The 21,515-nt window shown below is 35.6% G+C and overlaps 1 protein-coding gene across 1 annotated transcript in view; it reads right to left on the bottom strand.

Moving 5' to 3' along the window:
• ATP2B2 (ATPase plasma membrane Ca2+ transporting 2) overlaps nucleotides 1–21,515 on the bottom strand; it is a 428,819-nt gene that overhangs the window by 301,840 nt on the left and 105,464 nt on the right. Inside the window, exon 3 of the mRNA XM_026857617.1 lies at nucleotides 17,860–17,911. The gene's annotated coding sequence lies outside the window, so the exon portion shown is untranslated. The remainder of the gene's footprint in view (nucleotides 1–17,859; nucleotides 17,912–21,515) is intronic.

Genomic DNA, 21,515 nt, shown 5'->3' with positions numbered 1-21,515 from the left:
AGTCAAGTTCACTTGGCACACAATTTGCTGATTACAGAACAGATTACTAACGGAGAACTGAGTGGAGTCCTTAGCTGAATTATCAGGAGAAACTGCTGCAAACACAAAAACTACCCGACCTCTCTGTTTCTGTAACCTTCTGTGCCCAGGTCAGTCCGGCATAATGGTAGCACCCGGCAAGCGTCAGTGAACAGCACAGCCATAAACTCCACACCCTGTGCAGTTGGAAGGAAGGCTGAACAGTGCTGACCTTCACTGTGAAAGGTAAGCAACTTCACAACAAATACTCACGACTTCTCTTTTTACTCAATGGGAATTCACTTATTGTTGGCCAAAAAAACAAGTCCTAAACCTGAAGGTACTCCATGTCCAGATGTTAAACAGAAGAATCATCATGTACCCGTATTTTTCCTCTTTCAAAAACACCATCAATTCAAGACAACTTTGAGCTGTTTGGGTTGCTGTACTGTGATAGCTACCAGTGATCAAGTTCAAGCAGCAAGATGATTAAGTTTACACAACTATTTCATATCAAGAAATTAAAAAAATAAGTAATAATTTTAAATTACATTTTTGGGGTCCTAATCCTTGAAGATATCAAAAGAAGTCTAAGTTTCCCACGGAAAAGGCTCTATTAAGAAAGAGCAAGAATATTTTTTTAAAAACTTTTAAAATTCCATGCAATAGACTTTTCAGCTCAATTTATTATATTTCAGCCTGAAGTGTTTTCATTTGATCCAAAAAGGATCTGCTTGATATGCAGATTTTGTTTAATTTATGATTAAATAAAAACTGAATACAATTAAGAACTCAAGGTGGGAGTTGGAAGTTAAAGTTAACCTGAGTTACCAGCACAGTATATACCAACATAAGATAACTTCACATAAACCTTCAGGAAATTTCATCAAAAAATATGAAAGAAAAATTTCAGTAATGAAAATAAAAAACCTCTTATTACCCAGCCTGCTTTCCCCTATGTTATAGGGCTTATTTTAAATGTTATCAAAATAGAGGTAATTAGGTTGGCATTAAATTATGGTACATAAAAGCTGCTGAAATTTTCATTTGCATAGATGTTCAGCCATCATTTTCTCAGCAGCTAATCTTCACACTTTGAACAGAGATAGTCTGCTTAATTTTCTATTATGTAACATGTACCAAATGCAACAAAAAGTAATATGGAATAAAACAAATCTTGATGTTTTCAATTTTACTTGGTATTTCAAACATAACATGAATTTAATTTGACAAGAAATAAGAAAAATAATAATTTTTAAATAGTATTTTTTGATCCTAATCCTTGAAGATGTGAAAGGAATTCTAAGTTCCCATGGAAAATGCTCTATTAACAAAGAGCAGAAATTTTTTTTAAAAAATACATCCTGTGCAACAGACTTTTCAGTTACTGGTAGATTCAAAAATATTGCTGTCAAGTGACTAAAATAAGCATTGAATTTTGTAATAGTCTGAAATATAGTACGTTTCACTATAGTATCAAAATGCACTCAGGTACATGAAATACATAACACAAAGGACATCCACAATCACATTAGAAAGATGTTTCAATTTATATTCACAGTAATAAAAGTCCTTCTTCATGTGCTTTATACAGAAGTTAGATATATGCAACTACTTTTCTCTTACGAAGCTCAGCACCAGCCGAGTGGGAAAAAGAGAATGAAAGAGGATATTAGGAAGTGATGCTTACAGTTCCTGTAAGAAACCTTTCTGTCTTTAATGTAGTGATCCTTCATCATCAGAGCAGGAGGCAGATACAAATTTGTAACAACTTTCTGTTCTTAAAGAAATAATTAAATAAATAATCAATACTGTGGTATAACACCACCATTTTTTCTTCTTGACCTTTCACCTCCAGTTATGGAGATTATAGTACAAAGCATAAAAATATCCATCAGATTTGGCTGTTTTTCCTAGACTTTGAAATCTGCTTTTCTGGACAGGAAAGTGGGTAAATATTTCACCTGGCAATGACATAATAAAAAGAAATTCACAGCAAGCTTCCACACTGGTATTTCTGTAGCAATATCGTCCATACTTGTATCTTCCCAAATAATGGCTCGTCATGGAAAATGTTAATTAGGACACAATGTAAACAGCTATTTTTTGCCCGTTCCTAGACATCACTTCATTGGATAAATATCTGCATTGTTCATGGCACTTAAATATATATCTGCCTACTGACCTAAAGTTACTTTAAATAGATTTACTGCCAACTAACATACCTGGATTTTACTTATTTTAACAACTTCAAAACCAAACTATTACACAATAGCTGTTTAACCTGTTGCAGCCTAACTATAACAATAACTAACTAAACACCAAGTTTTCATCTAGCCAGTAAACTCTTTTATTTATAGCCAGATGATGATTATACCAGAAGATATCAGCAGCTTTCACAGTTCTAAATTCCACATAAATGGAAGAGATAATTTCCAGGGTCTAGATAGCCTGAGTAGAAGTAGTCATGATTTCTGTAAAATGGACAGCAGGTTTTTTCATTAAGTGATATCTCGTTAGACTTAATGTGGTTACACTGAATGTATTACATTTATGTTCATATGTTACATACTCTAACAGTTACATATTCTTAGCACCAAAGCTATTCTGTAACATGACATAAAGTGAATAACAATTTAATTCTGAACCATCATTTCCTTCATCACTATTTTGCATTCGCACTGTTGTGATGGTCTAGTCAAAGCATGAAATTTCACACAGCACTTAATAAAAGATGCAAAATCAGCATATTACACTTGAGGCACAGAAAGCATAACATTTTTAGTGAAAGCACAGCTAAGCATCATTTATACAATTTTTTTTCCACTCAAATACTCTAAATTCAAGTAATCTTGTACTTAACAGTAAATTTCATTGCAAAGCAGGTGTGGATGAGTGTAAATAGATATAGGAGTTACGTCCAGCACAAAGTAGCTAAGGCAAATTCAGGAAGGCATGCGAGCAAAAGAAAACTTTGAGTCAGACCCAGATACATGTTAATCTACCATCATTAGGTACACTCTCCTTCCAGGTGAAGCAGGTTATCCTATCTTAAAAATAAAATGGACTCAGGTCCACACTTTCAAAGTTGTTATAAACTAAACAGTACTCGACAGTTGAGAATTTACTGATCTTACGGATCATACGGATAGGATCAAGGACGACAAAGGTACTGTAACTGTGAGAATACAAAAAGAAACAGATGAAAAATCTCAGCTTCATTTTAAGAAAATTAGAAGTTCCTTACTCTACAGAATAAAGAAGCTGCAAACTTGTTTCTTCTTGCTTTTATTTCTTTTCTCTTTTTTTGGCTTTGGATATTCAAGAATCACAAAGAAAAGAAAAAAAAAAAAGAAAAATTAAACAAAAAGAAGAAAACCATACTCATTATTTTTAAAAAAATTCTCATTTTAAAGCCAATTTAATAATATTTGCAATCACACTCGCAATATGCATTTTCCATACTAGAGCTACCAGCACTTGGATCTTAGTACTACTAGTGGTACATGCAGTCAGCTGCTTAGACTATTTTTAAAAGAACACATACTTGATTTTGTCTGTTGCCTAAAGAGTGAGAAGTCAAAACAGCAGTGACAATTCCATTAGAAAAGCCAAACTTCTTCATGTGAAAATCTATTCCTGTTCACTAAATAACTTGAATATTTTCTTTTAAAAAAGTTGAAGCATCCATTAAATAGAGTTGCTTGCATACAGTTGCCTGTTTTATACAAGCTCATTTGCAAATCCCCATTCAGGGAGGTAGAAATGAAATTCTAATTGGAAGCAACAAAACATCTCACATGAGTGGTGGCCAATACACGTGGGCCAGCTAACTTCCTTTTTTGACTGGCAAGGACCGTTTTTATCTATAATTACTGCTTGTAGAAGAAAGATATTTCCTTCCATACACTGCCTTTTGGATAACCAATTCATTTTTTTCAAAGCTTTCAGACCATAAAACTGAATTCCAAGTATCCCACATACTATTATATGTTCATTGTTCATACACATGGATGTTTTTCTAGAATAAAATACTGACTTTTTGTTAAGTATTTATGGCTGAGTCATAAGGCACTTACAGAAAGAAGCTTTAGAGGGACTACTTTGTCCTCAGACCATATTTTCCGTCAAGTGTTTATGCCAAAACAACACTGCTATCATGTTAGTGTAAAAGGAAGAAATTTCATGTGACACATTAATGCAGTCACTGTTATAACTATGATTTTAAAATTTCAGCAGAAACCTTTCCTGTGCACACATTTATATGAGCATTTTTCAGTCAGATATTTCCGTGAACTGAAATATTACATTTTAAAAAATCAACAGAATACCAACAACAGAAATATCATTAAAGATTTAGAAATAAAACCTAACCAGTGGTCCATCTAGTTCTGCATCCTGGCTTGAAGAGTGGCAGTACCACATGTTTTGGAGAAAAGATGCTGCAAATAAGAAAAGTCTGAAATCTACAGTGAAGGGTTCCTGGAACTGATTTCTAGATCTTCCTATAGAATATAAACAAGTCAAACTTTAATTACAGTAAGCTTTCATAGATGTAGATTTTAAAAAATCTGGAAAGCAGCAATTTACTTTGCAGCAATATAATTTTATTTAATTGCTTCTAATTAAAATTATTCTACAAATGTAAAACAAAAGTATTTATTAATTCTCTCCATAAACTAAATTTAGATATCAACTAAGTAGCTTATTCACAGTATTTACTATAATTATTGCAACACTTTTGTAACTTTGAAGATTTAAAAGTTTTGAGACTTGAAACCAAATAATGGTTTCTGCTGCATAAAGCAAAACAATCTTTCAAACTCCCAGTGCCTTTGTACTTTGAATGTGAGTCACTAAATTTACACTTTGAGAAAGTACATGTAGGAGTAAAAGCACTTATGTATTATCAAGAAATATGACATTATAATCCCATGAAGTTACTACTTATAGAAAAAAATAAAACTGTTCCCATTCTCTTCCATACCTAAGAGTAAATTGAATACCTTCCATTAACTTTACCTTCTATTAACTTTATAAAGAAAAAGGACATTTATTATTTTTGCATAAACTTTTAACACCACTTTCTGAAAAAAGTTTTAAAGTCAGCCATGAAACATAAAATTTTGAAATATTTTTCAATAAATGCTAACTCATCCGAAAACAATTTCTGTATTTAAAACTATTCATTCATTTGTGTCAAATCTGACAAAAAGATGCAGCCAAATTTGGGACGGAAAATTAAACAAAAAATGGAGAGCATTCTGCAAACATCTGTATTCTATAAATAGACCGACATAAGGCCATAAAAAGGTAATTTCTTTAATTTCTTCATTTATCTTCCTTATCCTCTGCCCACATTTTTACCACCTGTTTTTTCATGTGGTTCTTCGAACACCAACAGACCAACAAAGCAAATGCAAAATAGAGTCAGTGAGCCATTTGCAGGTGAAGTTTGCTAACTGAAAAGCAAAATCATTACTAAATTCTACTTATAAGACATTTTCTTCAAGCAGATAAGCCATTTTATTCTCCAAATTCTTTAATACTCAGAAGTTAGAGTCTATCACAAGAGAGAGTTATGCTTGGTAATTGTCACAAGGAGATTGCATTAACATATGGTTCCGCCACCCTATGTAGTTCACCCCACTAACACTTGAGCATATACCTCTAACAAAAAACAAACAGACAATCGGGGAGAAAAAAAATGCAGAAACATCAACTGCAGGTGGGTGTAAACTTAACTGTGAATCCTCAACCACCAGTATTCACAGCTGAACTGTGTAGGAGTGGTCACAACAGTAAAGAGGTTACTTTCGGTTTTAATGTGGGGATTTTTTCCCTCACCTGCTTACCAAGAGAGATGATAGCAGTGCCCTGGGGGAGTGCTGGAAAATAGGAAAAAAAAAAAAAATTTAAGAACTGGATTGTAAAAGTGAGTTTTATTAGGAAAATGGCCTTAAAAAAACAAACAATGCACAAAATGTGCCATATAGCTACAAGCTAAAAGCTTGGAAACTTTTTGAAAAGCTCCTACCAAAGAGCTGCTTCTGGAAATCAGGACACAGACTGGGAAACAACCATATACAAAGCTCCTTCTCCTATTTGAAGACACCTACTTCTAAGTGTTGTCAATGAACCTGCTGAGGGTGCACTCACCCCCACTGGCCATGTCACCAGCAAAGATGTTAAACAGCGCCGGTCCCAACCCTGACCCCTGAGGAGCGGCGCTCGTCACCGCTTGGGCATGGAGCCATTGACCACAACTCTCGGTGTGACCATTGAGCCAATCCCTTATCCACCCAGGGGTCCAGCCATCAAACCCTTGTCTCTCCAATTCGGAGCCAAGGGTGTCGTGTGGGACAGTGTCAGATACTTTGGACACATCCAGGTAGGTCACGTCAGTTGCTCTTCCCCTGTCCATCAAAACTGTAACCCTGTCATAGAAGGCCACCAAATTTGTCAGGCACGATTTGCCCTTAGTGAAGCCATGTTGCGAAAATACACTTTAATAAACAAATAGGTTACATGAATACAAAATGCAGAGGAGATATTTAAAAATTGGCCAAGATTAAAAGCAGGAATAATGAGTTAAATTAGGAAAACCGTTATTAAAGTGTCTGTTTTGAGTATCTGAAAACTAAAACCTTGAAAATGTACTGTTTCAGGAAAAATTCTGTAGTGCCTGGAAGATACTCCCAAAGAAATTTAAAGTTTTTTCTTAACTTCAGCAATTCACTAACAAATCATCATTAAAGTCTTGATCCCCAGGGCATCTTAGAAGCACTTTTGCAGCATTCATAATAGGCTAGTTAATTCCCCCAGTTGATTTCTAATTAGGTTTTAATTCATGATATAACTTAACCTTCCATTGCGGTAGCCTGTATTCTTAAAGAAATAGGAAAGTCTCTCCCTAATCTAAAAGTTTTTACAGTCAAGACTGCTGGATTATGGTGTCCTTTCTGCTTGTTTACCACCTCCCCCAAACTATTCTTACATACAACAAAGTGTTTATTATTGAAACGCTCTGGTTTGTCCATATCTGCTATTTTACTCAGCTGGCAATGCCTTGATTTTGGAAATCTTTCTTCTCTAAGGCAAGAGCTGATAATGTTCATGAATTAGTATCTCAAGCTACATCAAAGATTCTCTATATCAGGAACCTTGTCTTAAAAGTCTTTAATAATAAGACTCAAGTCTTTAATAATAAGACTTATTAAAGTCCTCATTCCACTGCTATCACTGAAGAAACAAGATACAGCTAACAGGGGCTCACTGTTCTTATCTGACTTCTCCAAGCCATGGATTGCTGCAGTACTTGACTCTAAAGACTTCTACAGGACAGATTCTTGTACTGACAAACTAAAAAAAAGAAAAAAAAAAAAAAAAAAAAAAAAAAAAAAAAAAAAAAAAAAAAAAAAACACCTCAAAAAAACCCACCAAACCAAAATAAATCCACACAAACTTGCTATTTTTTCATTATGATCTATCTCCAAGATCTCTTGTAATTTTAAACAGAAAAGAACAAGAACTAGAATTAGAGTATAATAGAATAAGGGAAGACTTAGGCTGGAATCAGAACAGAATTGGAGTAGAAGAGAATTCCTCCTCAGCGCATCTCCACCTGCAATGCAGCACACTCCTCGCTCTCCCTCTGTGATCCTGGCAGCAGCAGCAATCTGCCGAGGAGCGATCAGCTACACCTTGGGAAACTTACTCCTGCACTGAGCTATTTTGTCATTGGAGAAACATTTCAGGATCCTCCCATTTACCTATGCTGGGGAGAAGAATATGATAGTGTGAAATGTTATTCTTTCGGTTCTTTGTCAAACGGAAGTCTGAGTTTATGCCTTATGTCTGCTAGATTTTCCTGCCGTGTTTCAGTCTAATTTGTTTTGTTCTAAACGTCAGCAAAGATAGAGTCAAGCAAAAAAAATTACAAGAATTTTATGACATATGGCACTGCTTGGATGGGATTGACAGGGAATATAACACTCGGATATTGGTTTTGACCCATGGAGGTTAAAAAGCATTGTTTCATTGCAGTGTTAGCATTTTCAAGTGTACCAAACCTTCACATCAATGCAAGAAATCAACTGCAATTTTTTCAGTTCATATTTTGTGAAACAGCAGTACACATTACTCATGCTAAAAGATACAGGGTTTTTTTCTTTAGTTTACTGATGTCATTATAAGTGAATACAATGGCAATCTAATTTTGTCTGCCACAAAATAAACAGCATATTCACTTTTCAACATCTAGCCAAAAACTTTTCTGGCTATAATTCGAGTCTAAATTTATACAGCATTGATCATGACCATAAACCTATCTGCAAAACGTCCAGAAAACAAACTCCCCGCCTTGTAATCTGCCATTAGAAAACACCAAAGAAATAAACATTGTCATTTCAGCTTTTCCTTTACTTCACTCTAAAGGATTTTGAAAGACCAGCTGAAAAGTATTCTTGCCAAATAAACTGAATAAAAAATCAAAGAATGCTTCCAGACATTTTTCTTTCAAGTATACCTTACTAAATCTCTCTGAATAAAAAAAATTTAAAGGTAGACATATAGTGTCTTTGACAATAAAGAATTAGGGAAGCGCTCCAAGCATTACAAAATTATACTTCTGTTTCATTTCTAATTGTCTACCTCATCATTAAAAAAGAAAAATTTCTTTTTAAGAGAACAAGATATTATTTTTAAATATTATATAACAACTTCAGTTTAATATTACATATGTAAATACTAAATGTTCAGATAATGGGATTTGTATGAAAAATTTTAAAGCATTTCTCTTCATCATTAAATTCAAGATAATCAGCATATTCTGTTGAAGATTCAATTAAAAAGCAATCTTCCAAATTTATTACTCAGTTATAAATATCAATTCAGTTTGAATGCAAAACAATATCAATCTGCAGTAAACAGCTAAATCATTCTGGATAGAGAGTCTGCCTATAACCAACCCCAACAGCTACAGCAAAATAAACAACAGAAAAGCCACAACATTTGGATACTTTTTCAAATCAAGAATATGTGGCACAACATACCATGCCTTAACAAACCAATTTAACTGATCAAAGTTTATGATAGCCAAGAGGCACAATGAAAAAATATATTGTCGTTATCAAATTTTATCAATTCTTTAAAAATTATGTTAATCTTTTATGCCATATGGGAGATGGGAAGGATCTATCAGACCACAATGCTGATCAAAATTTCCTAATCAAGCTTGACAGATAACCAAATAAACAGATTGACAGATAGACAAAAATTGCATAAACCTCATCTCCCTTTAAAAACAATAAAAATTTCTTACTAATAATTACACTACATCTACTATGGCACCCACAGACTTCAACATGACACTCATTCAAGAGAAAAACAATGAAAGCAGAGAGCGTATCACCCTAGAGGGCATGGGAAAACCAGAGGGAGATGAATCAAGAGCACCTGTCTCCCCTACTTTTATTACTTCATTAATGTCTTACAGGTGCCCTGCCTGGGCTGGAGAGGAAAGTTTCAACAGCATGAAGAAGCTCCCGGGAGTGAGTTACCTCACCCAGATAAAGTAAATAAAGGAAGAAAGCAGAAAGGTGGTGACAGGAGGGCAAGGAATGAAGACAGGCTTTTAAAACCTGATAAACTTAGTTCTGGTTTTTCAAACCCAAGCCTAGCAGCTGCTCCAAAACTCCAGCCTCAGGGCAACAGCCAGCTTTGGGAGAGGTGCCTGGTGCTGTCCCAGGAAGGCTCTGCACAGCAGCAAGCTTGGAAACACAGAGCTCCACCGCCTGCGAGACAGGACTATCACTTCCAGATTCAAGTAGTGTCCTAAGCAGTAACAGACTTGATTTTAATGTTTTCCTCTCCCATAAGTTTCTGTTCATTATTTTCATATTTTCTATTTGGCATATAGAAACAGTATAATACCAAGTTTGAACTAAATTTCTCCATGACTATAAAAATATTTTTGATTAAACAGATGTCAGCAAAATTTTATGGAGTGAAAATTGAGTAACAGATGGTGAGGTCTGTGGAGTTCAAAGAGGCTGTATTTTATTAAAAAGGAAATTTGAGGAAAAGAAGCATTTTGCTGGAAATATTGATGCAGTGTTTAAGCAAATGTAAAAATATTCTTACTTGATAGAAAACAGTATGATTAAAAAAAAAAAAAGAGGTATTCATACCATAAACTTCAGACCATTAAAAAAGGGATTTTCTCCCGTTTTCTTTTTACTGAATAGAGCATTTCATCCATGACATCAAGGTTCTTGGAGAAAAATAATATATTTCATGGAGGAGAAAAAAACCCAACTACTAAACCAAAAATAACAATGATCTTGATTAAGGATCCTGGACAAAATACATCCTTTATGTGACACATAAGCTATTCTGAAAGCAAGTTTAGGAATACTTAACCATGGGATAATAAATAGTTATCCCAAACTTACAGTATTATAAATATTAAATAAAGTCACAAATAATGGCATATGCCCTATAGGAAATGAGACTGAGAAGCATTATAACTCCTGAGTACAATTAATGGATCACCTCTTTTCCAGCTTTATCACTTAGAATGGTAGAAAAACATTGCTGCCAGTGGAATATAGATGGTCAATGAAATGAAAAAAATGGCATAAACAGAATTATTATAACATAATATGACCTCTCTCCATTCCTATGGCTCTCAAGTAATTTTTTCAAGGTGATATTTTTAACATTTTAATACAACATTGGGAAAAAAATTTAAAAGGCAAGCAGTAGTTTCAAATTCATGGCCAGGCTCATTCTGCATCAAAGAGAAGGCGACAGTGCCCTACGGAATAGCAGTCAGTGAGCTACTTCAGATGTCTATGGGGAAAGACTTGGAGAAATCTAGTAGTTCAGTGCCCTTAATCATGTGAAAAAGAGCTACCCATTCTCTGGGTAAGTCCTGTGCACATGGATGGGTTCACTGCATGTTCACTGGAGGCACAGAACAGGGAGGAGCCACGGCCAAGGCGCTCACGCAGAGAAGAGCTGATAGAGCCACACTCCCACCAGCAAGCTGTACCAGACAGCACAGCTAAACCTGCTCCAGCACAACTCAGCTTTATCCAGCGTAGTGCATTTCTTAACTCTCCTGCCAAGAGCCTGCTGGAAAGCCAGTTCTGACTCTCATCTGCTCCTGAGATGCAGCCCAACTCACTTTCGGTACTGTCTTGGACTACCTTTAAGTACTCACTGATGTTACCAGTAGTAAAATGATCACAAACACATTATTAGGCAGATATTTTTGATCCTGCATCTTAATTTCTTAGTGACATCTTCTACCAGATACTTAAACTGTGCCGTCTGGATTCCCAGTGTGTGTAGTCTTATGGAGATGTGGAAGCTGCTGTATCCTCACACTTAAGAAACGCCACTTATTTTTCAGTAAATGGTGCAATAGACTGAAAACCCCCAAGACTGTGAATCCAGAACCAGTGCTTCCCATTAATCAGCAGTAGTATTTATGGTTTATGGACTAAGATCATGTCTTACTAGTGGTTTTAGACCTTGATGCCAACACCACAAGAAATACCGATTTTCCTACAAGCACTGTATTTTACCAGCGCAATATAGTATACACATTCGGCTTATCTTTGACAGAGTGATGAAACAATCAACTCACTGAAGCCCATACAAAGCAAAATATCCTCCTCAAGTTCTCTACTTCAGGTTCTTGTACAGGTACAAGCTATTCAGAGGCAATGTTTAGCTTTAGCCATTCCTCTGTGCTGATTGATTTATCAGGCACATCCAGGTATCTTACACTTGTTCAGAGACACCAAATTAAAAAGTTCTTGGATTCATGTTACTATGAAAGTAATTTCGGTCATGTTTAGTACAGTCCTCCAGCCTTCCCAAGGAAGGAAAGGAAGCATTTAGATAACTGATCAGATTCAAGCATCTTCAATTCTGTATTTAAACAAGCACAAAAATGAAACACTGCGGGGTGGGGTGGGGTGTGTGTGTTAATTACTGCTATTTACAGACTTCTTTTAGCAGTTTTCCATTTCAGTTAAAATTTAAGTTATATCTTATTTTGAGCAATTCAGAAATCAAGGCAAGTGACAGAAATTCATCAGATAAATGAGAGACTACCTTTGCAGAGATATAAAAGCAGCTTACACATCTCAGGCATCATCATTTAGAGCTATTCTTTACCTTCTGAAGGCAAACATGATGATCAATCTACAAAAACCCTAAAATAATTACCCAAATATCTCCTCTTTATCTTCAGCTGTTCAAGGATTCTACAGTTTTCAAAAGAACTCTCAAACACAAGACATTTTGTTTTTTTAAGTATTCAGTGTTAATGGCATGAAAATATCACTCCAAATTTTAAAAATGGATTTCAAAAGCTTGACCCAAGCTGATAACCTTGGTTAAGATTTTAATTTCTGGAAATTTCAGATAAAATGGCTGAGGACTTAAAAAGAGGAGAAACCAGTTTTACCGGGGGTAGAAGGATAGTATTTTATTTCATGATAAAATTCTCAAATATAGATGCCCCAAGTTAATGGGCCCAGCTGTTCTTTGTATGTTTTTTTAAAGGAAGGCTCATAGTGTGCAAGTTAACTGTAATATTAATGTTGAGTTGATGGTGCAAGGAATGATCATCAGTTCAAAATTTACATGAAATCTATGTTTAAGTTCCATGCAAGAAGCAGTTCAGTACAGAAATATCCTAAGGAAGGTCTCATTCTCATCAGTGCTGATGCTGAAGGAAGCATTCAGAATTCGCTCTCACATTTAAATGTCAGCTGTGCTTCTGTATTAACCTGTTCACCCCAGTGTTTTGGGTATTAACAGCCAAGAAAATAGTTCACCTTGTGCAACTAATGGTCCTCTGGCATTGCACTAGGGTAACCTCAAAGCAGATTTGAGTACTTCAGTGAGTGGACTTGGATGAGTACACAAGGACAGGAGATTCATATTTAAAACAAACAAAAAAAAGGAATAGCTCTTATCTCATGGGGAGAAAGCTGTTATATAGGAGAAAGAGGAGAATGAAAATCACTTTAAATATCAGTGTTTTGTAGCACTTCTCTAAATTTTGAAAGTAGAAAACACACATTGCCAAATTCGGGTAAGTTGGGGTTTTTTTCAGCTTTGGAGTAAGGAGTGTTAACTCTCACCCTTCCTCATTTTCTGACATGCTTTAGCATTCATTGTGAATGTGGGAAAGGAAATGATTTGACCTATTGAAAAGAAAGAAAAGGTAACCATGAAGGTTGTGTCTGGAGAGAGATCACTTCTCCATATTCAATATCAATATTATGGGGCCTTGGTCCAAGTTGTCAGCACCAAACCTAAAAAATACCAGTGTGGTTTATGGTGAAATGACACAAGGAAAAAGTATGCTTTGTACAGTCTTATAGAACCTTTTTTTTTAGTGCAGTGAAAAGCAGAAAAAGGTCCATCTAAAAATACAAGATCATTTGCAAATGGATTAAGAAAGAAGGATGTCACACAGACCTGCTCAAGCAGGTCCAGAGGAGGCCACAAAGATGCTCAGGGGGCTGGAGCACCCCCCTGTAAGGACAGGCTGAGAGAGTTGGGGGTGTTCAGCTGGAGAAGAGAAGGCTCTGGGGAGAACTTAGAGCGGCCTCTCAGTACTTAAAGGGGCTACAGGAAAGGGGGGAGGGACTCTATCAGGGGGTATAGGGATAGGATGAGGGGTAACACCTTTAAACTGAGAGAGGGGAGATTTAGATTAGGTGTAAGGAATAAATTCTTCCCTGTGAGGTGGTGAGGCCCTGGCACAGGTTGCCCAGAGCAGCTGTGGCTGCCCCCTCCCTGGAAGGGTTCAAGGCCAGGTTGGACGGGGCTTTGGGCAACCTGGGCTGGTGGAAGGTGTCCCTGCCCAGGGCAGGGGGTGGGACTGGATGAGCTTTAAGGTCCCTTCCAACCCAAACCACTCTGTGGTTCTAGGAAATTTGTAACAATATGCATAACACTTCCAAAATTGAATGAATTTAGAAAGAAAAAGAACTTGATAAAAGCGTCATTTTAAGGACACCTCAAGGGCTAATTGTATCACATTGCAACCAGAAGTTTCTTAAGAGCTGTCTATTGAACACTTTCACTGACAAGTTATTGTTTTCATAAAATACCATGTCCACCCTGCACACTGTTTATACTGGACAGCACAGTACACTGAAAAGATGTTATTCTCAATCCACAATAATTTAAAAATTATGTGGGAGTTAAATCACTTAATTGTTAAGAGTTCAGTGTGGAAAAACTTTCGAATAAAGAAAACCAAAAAATTTTTTTTTTTTTTTTTTTTTTTTTTTTTTTTTTTTTTTTTTTCTGGCTCATACTGATACTATTTTCATTACTGAGAGTATGGTAATACATTTAATGAGAATTTGTACCATTTAGAAGTACCCATCTAACTGCACTGGTGCTAAGAGAAGTGAGCAAACACACCACTAGGCAGGACTGCGTTATCTGGATACAGAAATTTAGGGCGGATCCCAGATATTTTCACAGAGAATTCTGTGCATGTTGTTGGGTTGGTTTGTTGTTTTTTTTTTAATTTACAGGACACTGCTCGTTGCATTGGGAACGTCAGTGGATTTCTGAGAGTGGTACAATGTTTGCGGTACTGCTCATTACCATTGCTGACACTCTCCGAGACACACATGTCACAAGGAGACAAGGAAACTGCGTCATCAAGTGCAGCTTCACATTGAATGCCTTCTTCAACAGAAGCTGAAAAACACCGCACACTATTCAAGATGCTGATTAAAAAAAGAAACCAAACAGTTAAGGTCTGTCTGATTAATTGATCTACATAGCTAATTTGATAAGCACTCAGTCTGTTTGCTGTGCCTCCTTCATTGGCTTGATCTACTTTTTAAATTAATCTAATTATGAACACGTGCAATCAAAAGCCCCATCTCTGCAGAAGTTATATAACTTTTACTTATACCCAGCATTTTTTAAAAGGTCAATTAAAAACATCTTGCCACAAAACACATTTCTGGGATACAAGGCGGGCAAACAACAAGGGTCGTATTCAGTAAATATAGGAACCACTCCCTGCATTCTCCAGTGTTTCATTCCCACTCTATTCAGTAATATAAACTGCATTCTTCAGGAGAATTCTAATAAATATTACATTACAGCAGACAAAAGATGACAAATGATTCAAAGTAATTGCAATCCCCAAACCACATTAATCAGATAAGACATACATCAGAATGAGAATAATAATGCCAGGTTCAATTTACAGTACCATGGGTATCTTTGCACTTTACAAAGAAAGCTCAGTATTTTATACCATATTAGATGCATGTAAACTGATAGAACTATTCTGACCAAAAAAAAGTTCAGCATCATATATAGTGGACATATTTTAGATTATAAAAGATTAACTATGTATTTATGAGTCTAGATGTATGACTTACCCTTGATTCACAACTGATAAGTAATCCATTCATATTTTCACCAGTTCTTCACAGAGGACAGAATTCTTTGCAAATATGGTACAAATACAGAAATTGGACTGCAGTAATTCTGAAAGTATGAACTCTAACTATTTTCTTTTTTAAAACTAGTTGTATTAGTAGCTCTAATTGATTTCTCTGATTACTATTTCATCCTAATTTTTTCTTATGAATATAAATTAAAAACAAAAGAAATCACCAAACAATTTTATCTGACTATGCAGATTGTTTGACACTAGATATGTAATTCCATTTCAAAGTATTTTTTTGCGCAGAACTTTCAATACTCTGCTTTAAGAATAACTTTCTCCCTCTCAAAACCAATAAAGAAAGATTGGACAGCATAAAATGAATTTTTCCATCAAAATCAGGAAAGTTATTGTTCAGTTCATCTGAGGTTTTGTACTAGCCTTGATAAAATGTGTTTTAAAAAATTAAGACTGAAAATAATACTGTCAGACTTGCCTAACTCATAAAAACAATTTACATTAGTAAAAAATAACTCTAAGCCCTTGAGATTACAACGGTTTCTTGTATTTGTTGTAAAAAATATTTTAGCTAAGCAATGCCAAGCTTGGGGCCTTATGCAATAATTGTGTAAAGAAAAATTATGATCCCTTGCTATAGAGAGCATCTACAAAACTTGCAGTGGATTAGTGCTAGATGGACTCTAAAATGAAAGACACTTTTATCATACCTCAGAGTACAAAATATTGGTCTGATATTTTAAAACTGATAATATAAAAATGTGAAATTAGTCATAGAGGGCTAAGAATTATTTTGAATTATTCCACATTATTCTGGGGCTCCCAGATGAATTACATTGGAAGTCAGTGCTAAGATCCTCACAGGCTTTCCAAACCTTCAGCAAGCACCAGCAAAAAAGTAGAACTGTTCCAAATATCACTACATTGAACAGCAGACTATGGAAAAAACTCATGCATGACATGGAAAAGTTGCTAGAATGAGGGAAAAGTGCATAAAACAAACCAAAAACTGGAAATACAGAAACTTTGGCACTAAAAGACATGACAGATGTTAAGCTTTTCTTCTTGTTTTAACTTGTATACCAGAGTGATGAGTAATTAAATGTAATATGCAACTGAGCGAGGGGTTGTACTTGGTCACAATCTGCAAAGATGCACATAAACCTTGACTGTTGGCTGCTCAAGACCCTGCAAGCCAAACTGCTCCCATGGGTAAGTGTGTTTATTAAGAATGAATATGCTAGGATTAAACTTTTTTATTCATGAAGCAGCAGTACATTTCTGAATGTGACTGGACTCTCAGAAATACCAAGAAGCAGCTTAACTGAACGTGTCTATTGATTACCTTGACAGTTTAATAAGGCAGATTTTCAATGGCTGACTGAACTTAAGCGACCTAGAGAAGAAGATTAAAAGACTGTGTCCCTTAAAGCCTTGGCCACTCCTCTGACATCTCTAATCCCATCAACTAGGGAAAGTTGTTTATTAACTTCTGGTCTCAAAGGTAGAGGTAGCATAGACATCCTTTGGCAGGTAAGGGAGAACTTAGAAGGTAGAAGGAAAAAAATAAATACAAGGGATGAATATATGAGGATACAAGCTACTTCCAATAAAAAACAAGAGGAAAAATAATTAATTTTAAAATATGTATCAGCAAACCCAGAAATAAAAAAGGTGTTTTCTACTTAACGGCTCAAAAAAGAACAGAACATAGTTGGAAACTATTGGATAAATGTGAGGCTTAATTCCAAAAGTTGGTTTATTTTCATGTCATATCCATAATAAAAGTGGTAATTTGCTAATATTTGGAGGAGAAGGGGAAGAGAAGAAATGTGTGCTGCTTTGGAGGAACACAGGGGCTTATTTTGCCTATACAAAATGAGTTTATGAAGTATTTTTAACTGAGTTATTTTGAGAAGTGCCAAAGAGTTGGCAGCCATACAGAATTGCTTAGCATAGATAAAAAGCCTGAAGACATGGAGCCTAGACAAAATGGGATTCGCTGGACCCCAAGCTGGGCCTTTTGTGTTACTGTTTGCATCTTCTTGTCATCTGGAGACCGGTCATGAATTAGGATGACACTGCATTACTTAAACTACAAAAATATCCCCGTCCTGCACTGTCTGCAATTTTTAGCATAACCATTGAAACTCTGAGGCCATTATGAGATTCTTCATAGATTTTTAAAACCAATTTTGCACTGGATGTTGTACAAAGCTCAAAATTTGTCACTAATTCAGTACAACAGATAAAGACTAAAGTGTCATGTCAGTGTGTTGATGATCACTGCAAATGACAGCCTGACAAAATAACATAATATCCCCTGGAATGATAATGTGTACAACTTAACACAATGAAATAAGGCTTACCATGAACATGGCCCACAGCCTGATGCAATATTTGTGCCACAGCATGCAAGCCCTAATAAAAATGAAGAATAAATAGTTTCAAATTTGGAAATATAAGTTATGACTACATACAATGAATGTAAAATCAGAGAAAAAAAAAGCAGTCCAGCCATTTAAAAGCATCTGTTTCATTTAGATCCAAATGGGTTTATTGCATGATTAATACAATTAAACTTATCTCTTCCGTATTACTCTTTAATTGCAAACTTTAAAGTGAGTCTTTAGAAAAACATAACACACCTTCCAATATAACTGAAGCATGAAAAATTGACTAATTCAAAAAAAAATCAAAACAATACATATAAAAGCTATCACATTTGTTGCCATTTATAATTACTCTGTAGTAGTAATCTCAATTTTTCTTAGAACCAAATATTTTGAAAGTAAAAAGGTCTAGTAAATAAATATACAGATGAATCTGGGTATACAACAGTTCTACTCAGCTACTTTTGGAAGTCATGAAAACAAACATATCTTCCGAGACTTACATCAAGACAAACATCTAGATATCTCTTTGGTTCACAAATCTAACTATAGGATTGCTAAATTTTCAAAAACTAATCTATTTTAAAATCTTCTGGAGATGATTTTGAGTAAGCAGAGATACTGTGTATTACATTTGTCAAGACACAAACTGGTAAGCATACATCTTGTTAAACCTTACTTGTTCGTCTTACCACTAGTCAGACAATTGTTGCCCTGAATTGTGAGATTTAGGCAGGTACATAGCAATGACAGCCTTCTAAGAGTTTCAGAATAGATACGTTCAGTATCAATTTCTCTTTCAACTTTTCAGAGCACTGTTGGAACATAACCCAATGCAAACTGAATGTACATTATGCCGTTAACAGCCAAAAAGCAATTCTCTCAATCTATGAGTTTCACTGTGAACAGTGCATGCCTGTTCAGGTCAGAAATTAAAAGGACAATACAGCCTATTTGAGAGTCAAGGCAAAACTAGGTAGGTGACACATTGTAAATGAAATTGAAATCTGGCCAAGAAAAAGGGTAAAGTGCCATGGAATCTAATTACTACAAGTGATCAAAATATTTTCCTTTCATCCTATGCCAACAGATGTACTTGTAGTAGTTCCAAGTTAAACACCTTGCTCCACTACCCAGGGTACCAACATCATTTTTCCACATTTATTCCGGAGATTTCCCATTATAGAAATACATGGAAATGGCTGAAAACTAGAGTTCTGTCATTCTGAATTGCATGCACAATACTGCAGCTGAGCAAAAGCAGTCCTTCTCCATAAACTGGCAACACAATCCGTGCATCAGATATCATTCCAGGCAATTTGCAGGTAACTCCAAGAATAAAACTAACTGCAAACAGGGAGACGTATATTAGGGGAAGATAGCTAAACACAGTAGCTTTAAAGTACAGCAAGTCAAAACAACTTTACAGTAGAGATTATAATGATGCAAAGTCAAATGAGTAAGAAGGGGGACTCCCAGCTCAGGACTCGAAGCAGCACAGATGGAGTCACAGTGATGGGAATACTGAGCTCTCTTTTGTCTACACCACAGTTCCCAACACTTACTATTTGATGCTGAGGTTGCAAAAAGTGTTTTTCTGCCTAACAACACAGGTATGTCATTAATCCTCCTGCCCCTATTTGCCTCATCAGTAAAGTACTTCCATTCCTCTGAGACTGGTTTTGAAGATATTCAGAAGATAACATAAAAGTGCTCAAATACTTGGGTGATAAATTCAAATAAAGGTCTAATCAGTGTTCGCAATATTGCTTCTCTGACTCTATAAAGACACAACATTTTCAGACTTGGAAAGACAACAAAACCATAGACCAGGATTATAAAACTATAAATCCCAGAGTAATAAATGCTAGTTTTAAAATGCACTGTTGCTTTGATCAGGGATTACTTAAGGCTCCATCAGATCAATATCTCTTTATGCTTTCAACTGGCATTCCCAGAATTTTGGAAAATTACAGTTGTTAAAGGTACTGCATACTGCATTCCCTGTAAAGGAGTTTGATCTGAGAAATCCAGTCACTCATGAAAAAATTTAATTCATACAAAATTTACTGTTAAATCAAAACCTTTGTGCTTCATTTGTTTCCCTAAATAGCTTAAACCCTTGCTCGAGCAGAAATTCAGAAATGCCTGCAATCCTTCATTTGCTACAGTTGGATGAAAATATGAATAACCATACAGAAATTGATAATCAAAGAATTTGCTAGAGAGAAAAGTACTTCATTGATTTTTAAGACTGTCTTAGATGAGGGAAAGGTTTCATCTTCCCAAATCAAACTGAAGACTGAATTATAAAGAAATTGATGTGAGTTCCCATTTATTCAATGGCCTAAAGATCTGTAAGAGTCACAGAGGTGGCAATGGCAGGCTCTTCATCAACAAACCAGGTTCTTATGAGAAAGAAAACACATTCTGTTTGGGGCACAAGAGGAATTTGATTATTAGAGGATTCTCCTAAGGTGGGGTTGGGGGTAGAAAAGGTTCTTTTGTCCCTCTTTCAGTCAGCTCTGGGATGCTCACCTGTTGCTAAATATTTAACCACACTCACTCCCTCGCCTCCCCAATACTCGCTCTTTATATTTTGGGCTGCTTTACAATGGCTTTACAATGTTTACAGCAGTTACAATCTACTCCAGCCTACTCCACAAATTGTAATCCTACCAGGTGTTTCCACACAACCAGAATGCATCAATATTGCTTGCAAATGATTCAAGAGCAGAACTACAAAGGCTCCAAGTTTAATGAACTAATCTGAGGATGATTAAAGACTGGTTGTAGATACTCAGAGATAAATCAGTTGCAGACTTAGTGATCAAGCGAAACCTGTAAAATACTGCATGGTGCCTTCTCATAAGACTCAGCACGTGCTCTATGCATGGTTGTTCATCCACTGTACCACACCCAGCCCTTAATTCATCTCAAGGCAGTATTTTTTTTTTTTTTTTTTTTTTTTTCTGCTTGGTGGGGTCTTGTTTGTTTGTTTTGTTTTTTAAACACTGATGAATGCTCAAAACAAAGGCGGCCTGCAACTATTTTATTGTCTCTTAAACTCATTGGTTGCAGTTAAACACATTTTTTTAACTCAGTCTTAGAGATGATTTTGTACTGCTAAAATTGTATCATTTATCCAGTATTCTATGACAATTTAGGAATAGCATTCAATGGGTTTATTTTTAGTAAGCGCACCTCATTCACACATTTTGTAGCGCTGCATGGGGATCACCAATCTATATGCATGACTGCAGTGATAAGATCTGGCAACATTCTTTAATAACCGTTTAAACTGTTATAGTCGTGTGCTTCAAGCAACATACAATTATTCCAACACCTAAAAAGAGCTTTTTCCACTTGAAGTATTTTCCATTACTCAATATGTGCACCCTTGCCATGTGATAGTTAAGATTTTCCATTATTTCCTTTATTTGATTTATTCCTTTCCAGCCAATGGACAAATCATGTACACGTAGTTCACAGAAGACAGCTTCAACGCAATTTGCAAAAGCTACAGTGAGAGATTCTTATTTTGGTGCACAAATCCATACGATCAGGCTGAAAAATATGTTTTCCATCATTACAAATCTATATAAATATAGAGAATGATCTTTGTAAAGACA

Source organism: Athene cunicularia, assembly GCF_003259725.1.
Source record: "Athene cunicularia isolate RWA chromosome 12 unlocalized genomic scaffold, athCun1 chr12_part1, whole genome shotgun sequence".
Lineage (NCBI taxonomy): Eukaryota > Metazoa > Chordata > Aves > Strigiformes > Strigidae > Athene > Athene cunicularia.
This window is presented reverse-complemented; position numbering and strand designations above follow the sequence as displayed.